The sequence below is a fragment of the Magnolia sinica genome, chromosome 5, assembly GCF_029962835.1.
Source record: "Magnolia sinica isolate HGM2019 chromosome 5, MsV1, whole genome shotgun sequence".
NCBI lineage: Eukaryota > Viridiplantae > Streptophyta > Magnoliopsida > Magnoliales > Magnoliaceae > Magnolia > Magnolia sinica.
This window is the reverse complement of record NC_080577.1, coordinates 95,543,312-95,561,381: the sequence shown is the minus strand read 5'-3', so window position 1 is coordinate 95,561,381 and position 18,070 is coordinate 95,543,312. Positions and strand designations below refer to the sequence as shown.

General features: G+C 40.8%; 1 pseudogene; it reads left to right on the top strand.

Moving 5' to 3' along the window:
• Positions 1–13,602: 13,602 nt before the first annotated feature.
• On the top strand, positions 13,603–14,141 carry LOC131247401 (uncharacterized; annotated as a pseudogene).
• Positions 14,142–18,070: the final 3,929 nt, after the last annotated feature.

The window sequence follows — 18,070 nt, the reverse complement described above, 5'->3', positions numbered from 1 at the left end:
ACATGCAAGATTCAGACCATTCAACAGGTAGGACCTACCACAAGCATGCCCTGGACCAAAATCTAGATCGTTCACTCACCAAGTGAGCCTTTGGGAAAAATGGTTTCCTAGCGAAAGGAAAACCATTTATCTATATTAAAGTACATGCAAGCTGAGACTTGGATTGGCTCGAGCAGATGCTCGGGAATTAACTATATGGCTTGGACATGAGCTCACATCTTTCTAAAAGGCCCTAATCCTGGCTTGAGGTTGGCAGCCAACTGTGGACGCATTGCAATTAGGGGCCGATTGAAATTGGATTGCATACTGGGTTACTTAGTATCCTCAGAAAACTATGTCGGGCCCACCGTGAATGCATGTGGTTTATCCACACCGTCCATCCGCTTTTTCAGCTCATTTAAGGGGTTGAGCCTAAAATCTAAGTATACCCAAAGATCAAGTGGACCATACCATACGAAAAAGTTGGAATAATGATTTTCACCGATGAAACCTTTATAGGGCCCTTAACGATGTTTATTTCTCATCCAAATTGTTCATAAGATCACACAGACATGGATGAAAGGCAAAAACAAATACAAACTTGATCCAACACTTTTGTGGCCCCAAAGAAATTTTGAACAGTAAACATTTAATTATCATTATTTCCTATAGTGTGGTCCACTTTAAATTTTGATATACTTCATTTTTAGCCTTAAGACCTAAAATTACCTGATAAATTTACCTGATAAATACAAAAATCACATTGAACCCCACAGAATTTACTCAGTACGACAATCTCGCCGATTGGGGACAACTCTCGACGATCCGTAGGAAGCGAATTGCGTACAAAGTAACTCACTGTGCTTAGCATAATGAGTAAACTGTGTGAAGTCCAACATGATTTATGTATTTTATCCTCTCCATCCATCTACCTTAGTAGGTAGTTTTAGAGCTTGAGGCAAAAAATAAAGCATATATAATGTTCAAATAGACCACAACACAGGAAACAATTGAATTCAATGTTTACTATTAGAAAATTCTTGGAGGCAAAAAAAGCTTTGAATCAAGCTTATATTTTTTTTTCCTTCCACCCATGTCTGTACGATATAAACTGATTGGATGACAAATAAACATAACTGTGGGGCTTAGCAAAGTTTAAATGGTGGAAATCACTTTCCCCACTATTTCCTGTGCTACGATTCACTTGATCTTTGGATATGTTTCAATTTTAGGTTCAACCTCTTAAATTAGATGAAAAAAATGGATGGACAGTATAGGTAGACTACATACATTCAAGGTGAGCCTAACTGAGTTTACTGAATGCGGTAGGTAAGAGCATGCCAGGTAACTCAGTACCCAATCCGATTTCGTCCTGTGAGGGAAGCGGACTAGCTGATGTACCACGTATCAGCTATATATAGCTTGTGTATTAAAGTCAGCAAGTTCTGTGAATCCCATTACTTGGTATGTGTTATATCCAAACCGTCCATCCATTTGGCAAACTTGTATTAATGCTTGATTCAAAAAATAAGACATATCTAAAGATTAAGTAGACCACACTGAAAAAAGAAGTGGTACATTTAATGTCTACCATTGAAAAACTTTTGGGGTCACAGAAGATTTGGATCAATATGATATTCGTTTTTCCTCTTAATCCAGGTCTTTGCTACCTTATGAATATATTGGATGGAAAATAAATGTTATGGTGGGCCTACAAATTTTTTAAGGGTGAACAGCTGCTATATGTGGTGTGGTCCATTTGAGCTTTGGATATGATTCATTTTTTGGCTCATGCTCTATAATGATCTCTCCAAATGGATTAACGGTGTGGATGTAATAAATACATCATTGTGGGGCCCATTTAATTTTGAGCTCCTTTGAACCGGTCGTGCAACTCGGAGCTCGAGGAGTGTCGACGCTCATCTTGGCACGACACGTGCCGACAGCAGCTATATAGCTGGTTTGCGGTACACCAGCTAATACCCTTCCTCCTGTAAGATGCTATGTGGGACCCACCTAGATGTATATGTTTTATCCAGTTCGTTCATTTATTTTGAAAGATCATTTTCAGGGCATGAGCTCAAAAAGAAGCAGATTGAACACTCAAGTGGACCACACCATACGAAGCAGTGGGGATTGAAAGCTTACCGTTGAAAACTTCTTGGGGGATCAAGCTGATATTTATGTTTTCCCTTCATACAGGTCAATGTGATCTCATGAACAGGTTGGATGGCAAATAAGCATCACGGTAGTCCCTATTTATTTTTCAACGGTAGGAATTCAATCCCCACTTCTTCTTATGGTGTAGTCCACTTGAGCCTTCAATCTGCTTCTGTTTTTGGCTCATGCCCTAAGTTGATCTTTCAAAATGGATGGACGGTGTGGATAAAATATATACATCACAGCGGACCGCACAGATACCCTGACAGGACCATCTGTCTCTAACTATCCTGGTAGGGCAGTACCCAATCCGCGCCCTGCAATTATATAGCTGGGGACTCTAGCCTTTGAATCTGGGTTTCTGATGATCCAAACCGTTAATGTGAGTGGGTGTCTGATGCTCCAAACTGTTTATATGATAATCCACCTTTTGATGAATTTGGCTCTTTTGCTTTGAACATGAATGGTCGCCATGACCTTTGAATAATCAAGGCATTAAAATATTCAATCTGAGAGTTTATTTTGGGCATCCCCCATCCAAGGGGAGCCCTATCAAACAAAGGGTCTATGTCATCGAAAAGGCTGATATCCAACGGCTAGAATCATGACAGACACGTCATATTATAATAAGTGGGGATGTGTTGAAGCACACCTCTCCTGTCCTTAATTAGGCCCTGTTTGGCGGACACATTAATTCATTTTTATACGTCCACCAAACAGGGCCTTAACATTTGGGCTGATTATTTTGCTGGTGGGCAGCACCAATTCCGACATCATATGGTACACAAGGAAACATCTGCACTTGTAGATATGTTCGTGACAAATCCCCCGCGTCCATCAGTTTTGAAAGACCACAACAGGACAGGATGCTTAAAAAACAAGTACATCCAAAGCTCAGGTGGGCCACACCAACAAAACAGTGGAAACAGCAGTGTCCACCGTTGAAAACTTCCTGGAGCAGACCATGATGTTAATATGTCATCCAAACCGTTCATAGAATTATTAAGTGTGGATAAACTGTAGGAAGAAATATAATCCTGATACAAAACTTCTATCACTGCCAAGCACTCAATCCTCTATCTGCTTGATGTAAGATCTGAATGTAGAATGGCCCTAGGATCTGTTGTGCATTGGATATGAACGATAGATAAAGAAGATGGCTTACTTATTTGTATAGCCATTGCTGAAATAGCTCTAAGATCTTCCTTTCCTTGCACTCTTTAGAGAAGCAGTGATGGGCTTTAGCTCGTCTTGAGTGTATGTATTGGATTGGGGATAAGGAGTTTGAAACCCATTAAAACTCCTCTCTCCACACAAATTGAGAATCTTTGTTCAACATTATATTTTGTGCATGTCACAATAGTAGCACACCACCCCTTACGAATTTTTGGATGTATCACAACATAGCAGGACCCACTAGTGCACCTAATCAGCGATCACACTATTCAACCTTTAGGTTAATTTAGAATGTTGATCAATAAGGCCCACCTTATAAGATTCTTACACCTGATTTTTAGAATCTTGTCCTATTATGGTATTTCAAAACAGATGAACGGAGTAGATTTGTCATGGACATCTCTATGGGCCCCACACGAGATTTTTCTATGCCCGGGGTCACAGGGAATCCACTCCTGAATTTTTATAGGGACGCAGAGTAACAACAAAATTAATCTTTCTTCATTGAATAAAACCAGTCCTACTTTTTGGAATAAATGCCTACATACTATATTTAAGGAAATGTCCATGAAGTGGAAGTCCTTTTTAACCATGCATAAGTTACGTGGAAGCTTTAGTAATTCATGAATGTTCATAAAGGCTTTTCTTTTCTAAAGATAAGACTTAATTTGGAGTTGGGCTACAGTGCATCAAGATAGAAACACCACCAGCTTATGAGATAATGATATGAGTGTAAGACTCATAAGGTTTTCAAGCATCCAAGTGAGCCCTTTGTGCGGAAAATGGAATAACTTATTCAAGAGGGAGATAAAAAGGAGGGTAGAACCTGAGCATAGTAGAGTTATCTTGGCTCGCATGGCATTTCTACATTCTCATGGAATTTTAAAAATACAAACACCACAAAGATAGATATTTTTTTTTTTAAAAAAAAAGTAAAAATTTATTGAATGGACTGCAACTGATGGAGATCTTCAACTTAAGTTCTAGAGTTATAAATATAAGCGCAATTGAAATTCGTCTAGAGTCATACATGTGTCTTAATAGTATCATTCACTATTTCTTGAAGCCTGGTTTCTCCCCTCCATCTTTTTTTTTACTTTCATTTGTTTTGAGAAAAGATAATGATTCATTTCAATTATTTTGATAGTACCATTCACTATTTCTTGAAGCTTGGTTTCTCCCCTCCATCTTTTTTTTTTTCCTTTCGTTTGTCTCGAGAAGAGATAATGATCCATTCCAGTTATTTTGATAGTACCATTCACTATTTCTTGAAGCTTGGTTTCTCCCATCCATCTTTTTTTTTTTTTCCTTTTATTTGTTTCGAAAAAAGATAATGACCATTCCAATTATTTTTTTATTGATTATTTTCCAATCAAGTTGTTTGTATCCATCGCATAATCTCTAAACAAGACAGGTGCGCATGTGAAGATTGCCAGGAAAAAAGGCATGTTTTTGTAGATAACTATGTGATAACATATTCATACTCGGGGGGTCAAGTCAGTTTCAATGGACTTATATATCTACATAGATGATGCCCATGGATTAACAAAAATATGGAAAATCTCTATTTACCTCTCTCATTCTACGAGCCCCACATCTCATGGGGTAAGACCTCAGCCGAACCCCCCTTGTGGGCCCCAAATCACATTGGTACCGCCTCACATGGGCCGCCCACCTCGAGTGTGTCTGCGCATCCCACAGGCTACCCCACTCCAGCCCGGTGTGAAATGAGCATTAATCACCCCCAATGAGGAGTCTCGAACACGAGACATTCCCCGTGGGCCCCTCCACTCCGAGTGTGCCCCTGCATCTCACAGGCGACCCCACTTGTTACGCCCCGAACTCGGAAACCGGGCTCACAAAATTTTCGATTGCCGAATCCGGCGCCGACAGCCTCCGTAGAACCCCATTCTAGGATCCCGGCACCCATTCACCAGGTTCCGATCCTGGGATACTACAAGGAGAGTTTCAAATCATCAGTCTGATTCATAATGAGCATAACAAAAGCATAACCCACAAACAATAAGCACAAGAACACCACCACAAAATCCACTATGATCAAAAACTTTTTAGTACAATGCGACAGAAAGGGGAAATACAATGTAATAAAAGAAGCAAAACTCCAGAAGCTCAGCTGCACGCTCCAACTACAACGAGACTATGGCTGCGACTGCGTCCTGGCGTCACCTGCACGCATCAATCGTGCATAAGCTTATAGAAAGCTTAGAGGGTAGTGTAAGTATGTGCGCAATATAAACGTGTTCAAAATGCAAGGTCAAGGTAATGCGGAATCATGGTGATGAGCATATGAATGCAATCGGCCGTATCAAGGCTATGCGGTGCAAGATATGAATGCTATCGGCCATAACACAGCCATGTGATGTGAGATGCAACTCAAGCAGGCCAATCCTCATCATGTATCAGTACGGTTCCTCTCTGCGATCATCACCGGGGTTTAGTACACTCCAAATGGCACTGCCGCTTTCCTAGCCGCACGGTCCAAGTGAGCGTAAGAAACCTCACTATCCTCCTGGCCAATAGTCTGCCAATACTTATCCAGTATGCCGATAGCGGACCCATTCACGAGTTGGTCAAACTCAACTAGTATTGCCCCCTACCCTCGGGCGAGTAAGGCCACACTCCTTTCCAACCGACCACGACACAGTGGGAGACGCGGCCTCCTGGTATTCGGCCCTCATGCGCTCGTACATCCACTCGGTCTCGACGTTGGAGTCATCCTCTGGTACCATCGGGTTTAGGAATTTTCACCCAGGGACATCTATGCGCGCCCGTATGCTAGAACCAAACATTTCCGGTATCCAATCCAGCCACCCACGATGTGTCTATGGAGGCTATGGCACCTTATGAATAGGTTGGATGGTAGAAAAAAAATATCACAATGACCCTTAGAAAGGTTTCAATAGTGGGTGTCATTATCACCCAACTTCCTTTGGTGTGGTCCACTGGAGTTGTTGACCTGCTTAATTTTTAGGATTATACCTTAAAATGATTTGACAAAATCGATGAATGACTTGGATAAAACACTTATATGATGGCGGGCCCCACATAGCCCTAGCCGAACAAATTATCTTCTAGCGAGGGTACGACACAATCCGCCTCCAATAGGAAGCATTGCAACTAAGGGTGCCGATTGGTTACTACTCTCACCAAAGCGAGGGTAGGACACAATCCGCCTCCATTAGGAAGCATTGCAACTAAGGGTGCCGATTGGTTACTACTCTCGCCAGACCTAGATAAAGAGGAATGTTCCTATAGGGATTCCGCGGGACCCACCTCGTTGTATATGCTTTATCCACTACGTCCATCTGTTTTGAAAAATCATTTTTAAGCTACAAGCTAAAAGTAGTAAAATGGAGATTCGAGTGGACTACGTCTTGGGAAGCAGTGGGGATTGGAAGCTTACCATTGAAAACTTGTGGGGAATCAAGCTAATATTTATGTTTTCTCCTCAGGATCAATGGGGATTGAAAGGGATCAAGCTAATATTTATGTTTTCCCCTAGGATCAATGGGGATTGAAAGCTTACCATTGGAAACTAACCGGGGATGAAGCTGATACTTATGTTTTCCCTTCCTACAGTCAATGTGACGTTGTGAACAGGTTAGGATGGCAAATAAGCATCAGGGTGCTCCTAATTTAATTTTCAAATGTAGGAATTGTAGTCCACTTGAGCCTTCAATCTTCCTCTTTTAAAACGCATGAGCTAAGTGCATAAAATATATACATCACAGCGGCCCCACAGATACCTTGACAGGACCATCCGTCTCTAGCTGTCCTGGTAGGGTAGTATCCAATCCGCGCCCTGCAATTAGATAGCACGGGACTTTAGCCTTGGAATCTGGGTTCCTGATGATCCAAAACGTTAACGTGAGTGGTTTTTGATGATCCAAACCGTTTATACGGTGGAAGGAAAGGAATAAAAATTCTCAATTGGGTTATTTCCACCGTTCGATGAATTTGGCTCTTTTGCTATGAACATGAATGGTCACCGTGACCTTTGAATAATCAAGGCATTAAAACATTCAATCTGAGAGTTTATTTTGGGGCATCCCCCATCCAAGGGCAGCCCTGTCAAACAAAGGGTTTATGTCATCAAAAAGGCTGATATCCAACGGCTAGAATCATGAAAGACATATCATATTATAATACGTGGGGATGTGTTGAAGCACACCTCTCCTATCCTTATTTAGGCCGTCTAGCGGACTCATGAATTCATTTTTTAGACGTCCACCAAACAGAGCGTTAACATTTGGGCTGATTATTTTGCTGGTGGGCCTCACCAATTCAGACATCACATGGTACACAAGGAAACATCTGCACTTGCAGATATGTTCGTGACAAATCAACCGCGTCCATCAGTTTTGAAAGACGACAGCAGGACAGGATGCTACAAAAACAAGTACATCCAAAGCTCGGGTGGGCCACACCAACAAAACAGTGGAAACAGCAGTGTCCACCGTTGAAAACTTCCTGGAGCAGGCCATGATGTTAATATGTCATCCAAACCGTTCATAGAATTATTAAGTGTGGATAAACTATAGGAAGAAATATAATCCTGATACAAAACTTCTATCACTGCCAAGCACTCAATCCTTTATTTGCCTGGTGTAAGATTTGGATGTGGAATAGTCGTAGGATCCATTGTGCATTGGATATGAACGATAGATAAAGAAGATGGCTTACCTATTTGCATAGCCATTGCTAAAATAGCTCTAGTATCTTCCTTTCTTCGCACTCCTTAGAGTAGCAGTGATGGGCTTTAGCTCCCCTCAGTTCGGATTGGGTATAAGGAGTTTGAAACCCACTAAAACTCCTCTCTCCACACAAATTGGGAATCTTAGTTCAACATGATATTGTGTGCATATCACAGTAGTAGCACACCACCCCTTACAAATTTTTGCATGTATCACAACATAGCAGGGCCCACTAGTGCACCTGATGAGGCAATCACACTATCCAACCTTTAGGTTAATTTAGATTGTTGATCAATAAGACTTACCTTGTAGGATTCTTACACCTGATTTTTAGAATCTTATCCTATTATGGTCTTTCAAAACAGATGAACAGAATAAATTTGTCATGGACATCTCTATGGGCCCCACACGAGATATTTCTATGCCCGAGGTCACGGGCAATCCACTCCTGAATTTTAATAGGGACGCAGAGTAAGAACAAAATTCGTCTTTCTTCACTAAATAAAACCAGTCCTACTTTTTGGGACAAATGCCTAAATAACATATTTAAGGAAATGTCCACGAAGTGGAAGTCCTTTTCAATCATGCCTAAGTTATGTGGAAGCTTTAGCTATTCATAAATGTTCATAAAGGCTTTAGAAAATGTGGAAGCTTTAGCTATTCATAAATGTTCATAAAGGCCTTTCTTTTCTTAGATAAGACTATTAATTTGGAGTTGGGCTACAGTGCATCAAGATAGAAACACCACTAGTTCATGAGATAATGATATGGGTGTAAGACTCACAAGGTTTTCAAGCATCCAAGTGAGCCCTTTGTGCTCAAAATGGAATAACTTATTCAAGAGGGAGATTAAAAGGAGGGTAGAACCTGAGCATAGTAGGGTTATTTGGGCTCGCATGGCATTTCTACATTCTCATGGAGTTTAAAAAATACAAACACCACAAAGATAGATATTCAAAAAGAAAAAAGTAGAAATTTGTTGAATGGACTGCAATTGATGGAGAACTTTAACTTAATTTCTAGAGTTATAAATATAAGCGCAATCGAAATTCGTCTAGAGTCATACATGTGTCTTGATAGTATCATTCACTATATTCTTGAAGCTTGGTTTCTCCCCTCCATCTTTTTTTTTTTTTTTCCTTTCATTTGTTTGAGGAAAGATAATGATTCATTCCAATTATTTTGATAGTGTCATTCACTATTTCTTGAAGCTTGGTTTCTCCCCTCCATCCTTTTTTTTCCTCTTTTTGTAACGCCCTGGAAATCGGGGGTCGTGCGTATACTCGACTCCTGAGTTTCCAAGGTCACCTATAGCCGGTTTTAATTAATATGTGATCCAATCTAAATACGCAGCCTGGAATTTCCTGAAACATGAAGTACATCCACACAAGTCCACTAAAATGAAAGAGACCAAATACAAATATATATATATATATATATATATATATGTATATACATGTCCAAACGAATACATGGGTCGCACAAGACGCTACCCAACAAAATCGCAAGGAATAGTAAGTCCAAAAGGGAATAAAACTGAGCCCCTCGCTAAACGATCCAATCCCGCCTCTCAAGCTGGCGGAGAACCGTCCATCAACTGGAAGTAGGACAGCTCGCCCTCCTCTTTGAAACTCGCCTCACTAGGCTCCTCAAGCCCTTAATCATCTGCATCTATGAACGGGTCTAGTTGGTGTTTTGAAACACCGTCCCAGAATAGGAGTGAGTGATTAACTCAGTGGGTGCTATTACTCTTAAGTTATCACAAGCATCAATTATAATATGATCTTAATGAAAAGCAGTCAATCATAAACATTTAACTAATCTTATTAACGTGCATGCATGCAGGATGATATAATGCATGCGCCTCGCCACAACGCTCCCTCAAGTGACTCTATCTAACGATCGTATATGACAACACTCCCTTAATGCGACCTCGACTGCCGAGTCGCCACATTAACTAGTGCGATGCAATGCAATCGTGTTGGCCGAGTTATTAGTTAGGTCCATTCATCCAGCAGGCTGGGGAATCTAGTACACCCCACGTATTAATGCCCTAAACTGGGTGCGAGGCCAAGACCCCCCAATGCGTGAGGCTGAGACCCCACGGTCCGTGATCCCGTCGGGTTCCTCATCCCCGACTTCAAGCACATAAGGAGTGCCGAGAGAAAGGGATCGTTCGCAGTCACTACGAGGAGGCGCGGTACCCTAGCGTAGGCCGACAACTCGGACACAATGTCCCATTCCACTATGCCCGGCTCACGAAGCTGTGGACCAATTTTAAGTGGGTTATTAATGAGCTACAATGGTTATAGGGTGTTCTAGGTTCCATACATGTGTGAGCAAACAGGGTTAACAAATAAGGTTGGTCAGACAGTAACTAGACCGCACGAGTCGGGCGAGGGTGAGACGAGTGACATCGGGCATAAGGGACCCATGTATTCAAACTACAACCACCCGAACACACCCGCCCAAACCCACGGGCCTGACCATAGTATAGTCCTACCGATGGGACTACCGACTCTCCTCAAGTTCCTGACCAACCCAAGAGGGTGAGGGGATCCTTAACCTGTCAACTATCCAAGTTATCAACAAGCATAATCATATCATATTCTCAGGCATCTCAACCATACAAAAAATGGATATTCTTGTAAGCAAGCAAATAATATCAAGAAACAAAGTGCATATGAGAGTGTGGGTTTGTGAGAAAGTTAGACACTTCCTCCATCTTGAGAAATCATATACACAAAGGTAATGAATCATACATCCTATGAAGTAACAACACATGGAAAAATCAGACAAGGCATGAACATGAAATCATCCATACACCAAATCATGTGAGAGGCAAGAACAATCATCATAAGAGTCAAACCTACAATTCTATATTATTTCAACAAACCTACAATCCCTAGGATTTCTCTAGATTCTCCAAATATTGCATCCAAGCAATCAAAATCATTAATCTCATACAAGAATTGGTGCTAGGCCACCTAAGAACAATAGTCCGCACCTTCGAATTTGTTGAAGGCTTGAGAACGACCTAGGGGCGTGAATCTTTGGGGTTGAATGACCAGAATCCCTAAAGCATACGTTTGTATGTTAGAACCTCATGTAAATCTCTTCTCTACTCAAGGGTTTCAATGAAATTGAGTGATAGATCTTACCTAGAGGATTAACGGAGTGAAAAGGGCGGTCAAGGATGATGGGTTCTTGAAGGAGAAGACGTAGGTGGTTGTGGGGTTAATTTCGTTGGGCCCCACCTTGATTTAGGGTCCACCTTGTTCTCTTCCACTCTCCCTTCCTCCTCCTTACTCTCCCTTAACTCCCTTAGCAATGGTAGTTGTGGTGGGAGTTATGAGATAAGGGTTAGGGATTTATTTCCTGGACCTGGGCACGGGTCTTACACCACTCAAGCCCGGTGTGAAAATGCCCTTGCATTACTTTGAGTTTAGTATCTATATCATGATTTGCCTACCTTCAGAGGGAAAGGAAAGGTCCTTCCCTTTTTAACTAAGGAGGGATTATTAAAACTCATTACCCTGTGATTATTAAGCACGTGCTTTACACCTCGACCTATTGCAATATGATATGTTGAGACTTCAGACTTTGAATTTGGCCATCTTCCAATATTCCAAATCATTTATATGGCAAGCCTTATTTTGTATGATGGATAGGCAATATATGGAAGTTATTCCAAATCATTTATATGGCAAGCCTTATTTTGTATGATGGATAGGCAATGTATAAAAGTTATTCCAAATCATTTATATGACAAGCCTTACTTTGTATGATGGAAGGCAATATATAGAAGTTTTCCTATAATTATTTCAGCCCTTTGATGATGTGGCTCTTTTGATTTAAATGCATTTTTTTATCATAACTTTGTATAATCAATGTGTTAAAACTTGAAATATTCAATTAAAAATATCTTAGGCATCTCTCTTTCAAGTGAAGCCCTGTGAAATTGTTTACAATTGATTTAACACCGTTAGATCATACGGCAAGATTGCTGACATGTGGCAACACTGTCGTACAGGAAATCAAGGCAAGATCCTTATAGTTGTTAAGATCCCAATATGATCAACTGGAGGATTGTGAGATGCCACACAAAACGAAGTCAGGCTGGCCGTCGTCGTGTCACATGAGTGATGAGAGCAAGTAACCACCATTTACACATGGCGAAACATGAAAGGTGGGGCTGTGTAATGACCGGAAGGAAGTGCATGCAATCAGCCAGCCAGACGTAAATATTTTTGCACATGGCAAGACATAAGAGTTCATAGCTCTTTAAAAGTTGGAAGCAAGCATTTCTACACATAGTAGAGTGTGACTGCCCACATTTCTTAAAGACTCGGATGGTTGCACGAAGATTATGGAAGAACGATTAATAAAATAACTGTTTAGCAACCCTCTCAGTTGTCTATAAATAAGGTCAAAAGTAAAAAGCTCTAGGCCCATGCCTACCCAACACAACTCTATCCTAAAGCGCAGTGATGCTTATCCATCATCCTTTATGGACATATATTAGCTTATCTTAGATCACTCCCTCACCGCTAGCCAACGCAACACTATAACAACATGGGTTGTGGTTGTTAGTTATCCCTCTACCCTCTGTTCATGATCACATTGCTGAATCGATAGGTGTCCTAAGTTTCGAATGAAAGGTTGTGAAGCTTTTGTAACATCTCGAAAAAATCCGTACAAAGACTCAAGTTCCACCTCAGGCAGAAATCACTCAGGACCAAATCCTTTAGAAATTAAGCAAGAATTAGCTAGTGTTAAACTAGAGTACCTGTGAAATTAGCACTAATCACTTTAAATATGATTTGCAAGACCCATAACGTGCAGAATCATTACCGCTATATTACTGTAAAACTTAGGATCAATCTCTAATCCCAGTTGCTCTCGGGAGCACACTGAAACTCCGTATCGCACTTAGACCACGTGTCGAAAGTCCGATTACGATGAAACCATACGGTTATGACCACCTTACTGGACTTGACTACCACCTCAAAAATCAAGTCCTAATAGTATCCAGAAATGCACAACTTAAGCTCGGAGCAAAGTGTGTGAGAAACGTGAATACCTATGTTGCATAAGTGATGCGTTGGAATTAGAGGTGGGTAACTTGGCCCCAATCCGGTGGATCCGACCCGACTAGACCCGACTCAGTACCGTTCCGAACAGAACCGATGGTCTGATCAGGTCTAATCGATTCTAATCGGCCAGATCCGATTTAATTTTGAATTAGGTTCGGATAGCACTGTACCCGAATAGATCCGGTCCGATTACCTGGACCGAATGGGTCCGAACCGACCCGACCCGGAGGGGTATACCTATAAATACCCCTTTTTTCACACCCTACCCGTTTTTTTCCCAAAACTCTCCCACCCAATTATAGAGAGAGATTTTTTCCCCAAAAATCTCCCACCTGAGAGAGAGAGAGAGAGAGATTTTTTTCCTAAAACTCTCCCGCCCGAGAGAGAGAGAGAGAGAGAGAGAGAGAGAGTGGCGACCAAATGCAGAGAAGGAAAATCAAGTGGGCATTTCTGACATTTCTCTGCGCTGGCTTTCTCCTCTCTCGCTTCTGCAGAAGAAAAAGAAGAAGAAGAAAAGCTAGGGTTAGGGTTTCTGATATTCAGATCTCTCTCCAATGGCTTGGAGGAACTTCTAGAACAAGGTCAAAGGGCTGAAAGTGAGGGATCTACTGGCCCATATAAAGTCGTTGTTGTCGATCGACTACGTGAAGAAGTCGATCAGCTGGGGCTTGGACAACTACCACGGCAAGTACATACAAACGAGCTCCATCGAACCTCTTTATCATGTCTGCATTGGCGGCATGATCTTCTCCTACCTTGTTGCTCTCCCCGAGGAGTGCCGCCATCTCGAGCACCAACAGCACACCAAGGAGCATAGCGGGCATTGATCGGTTATCGCGGTGATGCAGGGTTGATGATGGGGCTATTCAGAGGTTGATTTGCATCAAGAATCCCATCTGTTTGGTGTTTTTTTTTCCCGCTTTCACCGGCTGTGTAGCAAAACAGATGCTAGTCCCTTTTCAATGTGGAAGCATTGACTGATGAAATAATTCCAGTTTGTCTGTGGATTTATGATTTTTTTTTTTTAAAGGTGGGCATTTCTGACCTTGAATTTCAAATGGGTTTAGTCTGATCTTCTTCTTGCAAAACATTTTTTTTTTTGTGGGGGTTGTGAATATAGGTTTATATAATTGATGTTATTTTCATTTTCAATGTTGATTAGATTTTGAGTGAAGAAGGGATCAACTTTAGTGAAATGGAGAATTGCTGGGACTTCTTGGAGTGGCTTGGACCCGACATCTGTTTTGTTAGGCATCCACGCCATTCATCTATTTTGACAGGTATCTACGCCGTTCATCTCTCTATTGCACAGTGGTTGTTGAATGGCCACCATTAAAAGTTTCCTGGGGCCACCGAATGTTTATTGTTTAGCAATCAGATCCGAACCTTGCGCAGTCCGATCCGACTTGGTTTTCCTGACCGAGTCGGACTCGGATCGGTTCAGACAAGCACATGTTCGGGTCTGACCGAGTCAACTGACTCAGACTCGGTCCCGGTTCTATCCGAGTTCGGGTTGGGATATGAAAAATTCGGACCCGGTCGAGTTGGGCCAAATCCGAGTCAACTCAGTCCGATGCCCAGCTCTAGTTGGAACTCGGGAGTTAAGTCTATGCTTGACCCCCGATTTTCAGGGCGTTACAGCTTTCATGCCCACGTGCTTAGAGATTTCGTCAATTGTCTTACGTACGAAGTTAAGCCAATGTTAAGTGATGAGCAGATAATTTAACCACCAACCATCTTGCGTATGAGCCTAGCCCTCTTCAGGTTTCGAACAAATTGTCACCCCACTGACTATCCTGCCTATGAAGTTCAATCACCATCGAGTGATGAACAAACCACTGAAGATCCCCCTCCATCAATTGTCTCGCCTATGGAGCCCGACTCCCATCATGTGACAAACGAATGACTCTCTCGCACCTAACAACTAACTCGCCTATGAAGCTCGGTTCCTATCAAGAGATGAATAGTCTATCATGTCTTTTAAAGTTGATTGTAAGTATATTTACTGCATATCAGTAATAAAAATACTTTCACCTTGTGTTTGGTTATACTTTCTATCTATAATGTGTTATTGTTGAACTATGGATGTCATCATGTGCTTAATTAAAAATCCTTTCAATAAAAAGGTAAAAATTATAAGAATGAACCCTCCCTTTTGCAAACTGCTGGTTTTGTTTTACAATCAATAGTTGAATAGATGGCTGATTCATATGAAACTTGTCCTCTCGATCTATTTTGGCACTTAGGGTCATAAGCATTTGGTATGATTCAAGCCATATATAGGCCTAACATGCCTGACATGCAGAGCAAACACGGTCAAATTTGAGCCAAACTCCATTTTTTTACATGCCCAGGTGGGGATAAAAACCTAACCATCCGCCAATACACTACTCTAGCTGTGCTTTCAAATCAAAGCTTATAAAATAAACAATTTTATAGAAAACGCATCTTATTATAATACATCAGGGTGCATTTGAGAAAACCTTTAACTTATCAACGAGGACCACTTATCTACATTCCCCCACCACGGAAGGGTAAGTGATTCAAGATACATATCCATTCAAAACAACATTTCATTAAAAAAAATAAAAATTGATCAGCAATGAACGCTCGGTGCTTAAAAGCAAAGCAATGGTAGGATTGTTTGATTGGTGTGATTTTCTTACCATGATAGGTTCCACTATTTAATATCCCCCATGGATACATCACCATTCCACCCCTACCGTCGAGTGATGAAACTACCGTATTTTTGTTTGACCTGCTTTACTTTATCAGCTATAGAAAAACTTTGTTACTCTCACAGATTATGATGTATCACACACCAGAGCTTAGAAGCTAACGTAGAAATCACATGTCCTGGAATACAGGTAATTCAAATTATGTTTATTTGATAGTCTGACGATTGGATTTGTGGACATTTATAGAACGGTCAAAATAAAAATTATCCAATTCTCCTGTTTCAATAGACGAGTGCTTATGAATCAGAGGTTAGTATTGCTCAACCAATCTAATTTGAGAATGTGGCTTACATAAAGTTGCTTCCACAATTTTATCTTTCTAATTAGAATTTAAAATACACCATGTGTACAAAGTTCTGAGTGGCTGCACATGAAGTAACATACTCTGCTAGAGTATCAAATAAGTTCCTCGTAAGTTTTGCTTTATGGGGAGAGGACTAGGTGAGGCCCTGATTGTGGGGCCCACTTTGATATATGTGTTGTATACCCATACTGTACATATATTTTTCAAGATCATTTTAAAGCATGATCTTAAAAATCAAGTTTACCATACTATAGGAAATAATAGTTATTAAACACCTACCATTAAAAAATTCTTTGGGCTCAGTGTAATGTTTATTTACCATCCAACCTATTAACAAGGTCACACAGATGTGAATGAAGCGAAAATACAAATACAAGCAAACGTTTGTGAACTCTAAAAAGTTTTTAATGGAAGGCATTCCATCCTTTGTGCGTGGTCCACTTGATATTTGGGTATACATTTTTTTTTTTGGTTTTTTGGACTCTGCCCTAAACGAGCGGGGAAAACTGATGGACAGTGTGAATATAAAACACATATATCAAAGGGCCTCATGGGCAGCTCAGTTAGCTGTGCCTCACCTAATCCCCTCCATCATTGAGACTTGACCATTGTGGTTGCTTAAGTTATAAAAATTATCACGTGCAGGCAAAGGTACCATACCTTGTTGATGCCTTGCCACATGTCTACTGCAAACATGCCACTTGTGTGAGACTTAGTACGACCAAGAAAGGATAGGCACCGATGGGGATTTCTTTGGTCCCAAGCTAGGTGGGACCCACCATAATGTTTGTGAGAAATTCACTCTATCCGTCCATTTTACCAGCTCATGTTAAGGAGCCCAAAAACAAGACACATCCAAAACAAAAAAAAAAAAAAAGAAGGGTGGCACACAAAAATCAAATGAACCTCATGAAAGGATATAGTGGGCATCCAATGTCCATCATTGAAACATTTCTAGAGCCATATAAGTTTTAATTCATGGCTAATATTTTTGTGTTTTCCAATCATCCCAATAAGAATTGCCTTATGAAGAGTTTAGATAGCATATAGACATCATGGTTGACCCTAGGTGGGTTTCAACGGCGAGCATTTCCCTCTCCAATTTTTTCCAATGGCATGGCTCGCCTGAGATTTGAATTTGCCTCATTTTTTGGGATAATATCCTAACATGAGCTTAAAAAAATGAATGGTCAAGATGGATTTCTCACACTGGCCCCATCTAATTTCCAACCTCAGGAATTGGGATTAAGGCAATCCGCTTCAAAGATCATTACAAGGTGAGCCAAACTTGTACGTTGAAACCATCGATTCCAACGGTTTTGCCCAACTTATAGCGTATCGGTCTGATTTTTGTATCAGGCTCAAATGTTGAATCTTTCTAAATGGGTCTCACATCACGTAAAGAAGGTTACATTGTTTTCATCGGCGTGAGAAAATTTAGTAAGAAGGAACTCTCTTCGTGAAGTAAGATCCTTACCATAAATCATATGGCACTTCTTTATGGTTGATTTCTTTGCAATTCATAAAAATCTTTTTTCTGTTTGTTTGAATCATGGGTCCTTAGCACATTTTATGGAATTGCAGGCATGGCAGTTACCAAAATTATAAGAGAGAATTGCTCACGCAATTTGAAAACTGCCAAAGTATTGGGTAGTCAGTTATCCTGTAACCGCCACAATTTATCTGTCTCTCAATGAGTGGGGCTTACTTGGATGACAAGTATTACAGTTACATAGGCCAATTTAGGTACTCTTAAATGTTACTTGCTTTGTTTTAATTTTAATTTTTAGAAAATTATTCAATACTCAGGCATGGCATAAAACTTGATGCACAATAAATAACCAATGACCCAGTGGCATATATAACTTAAACTACTTGAGGTAGATTATACAACTTATTTTA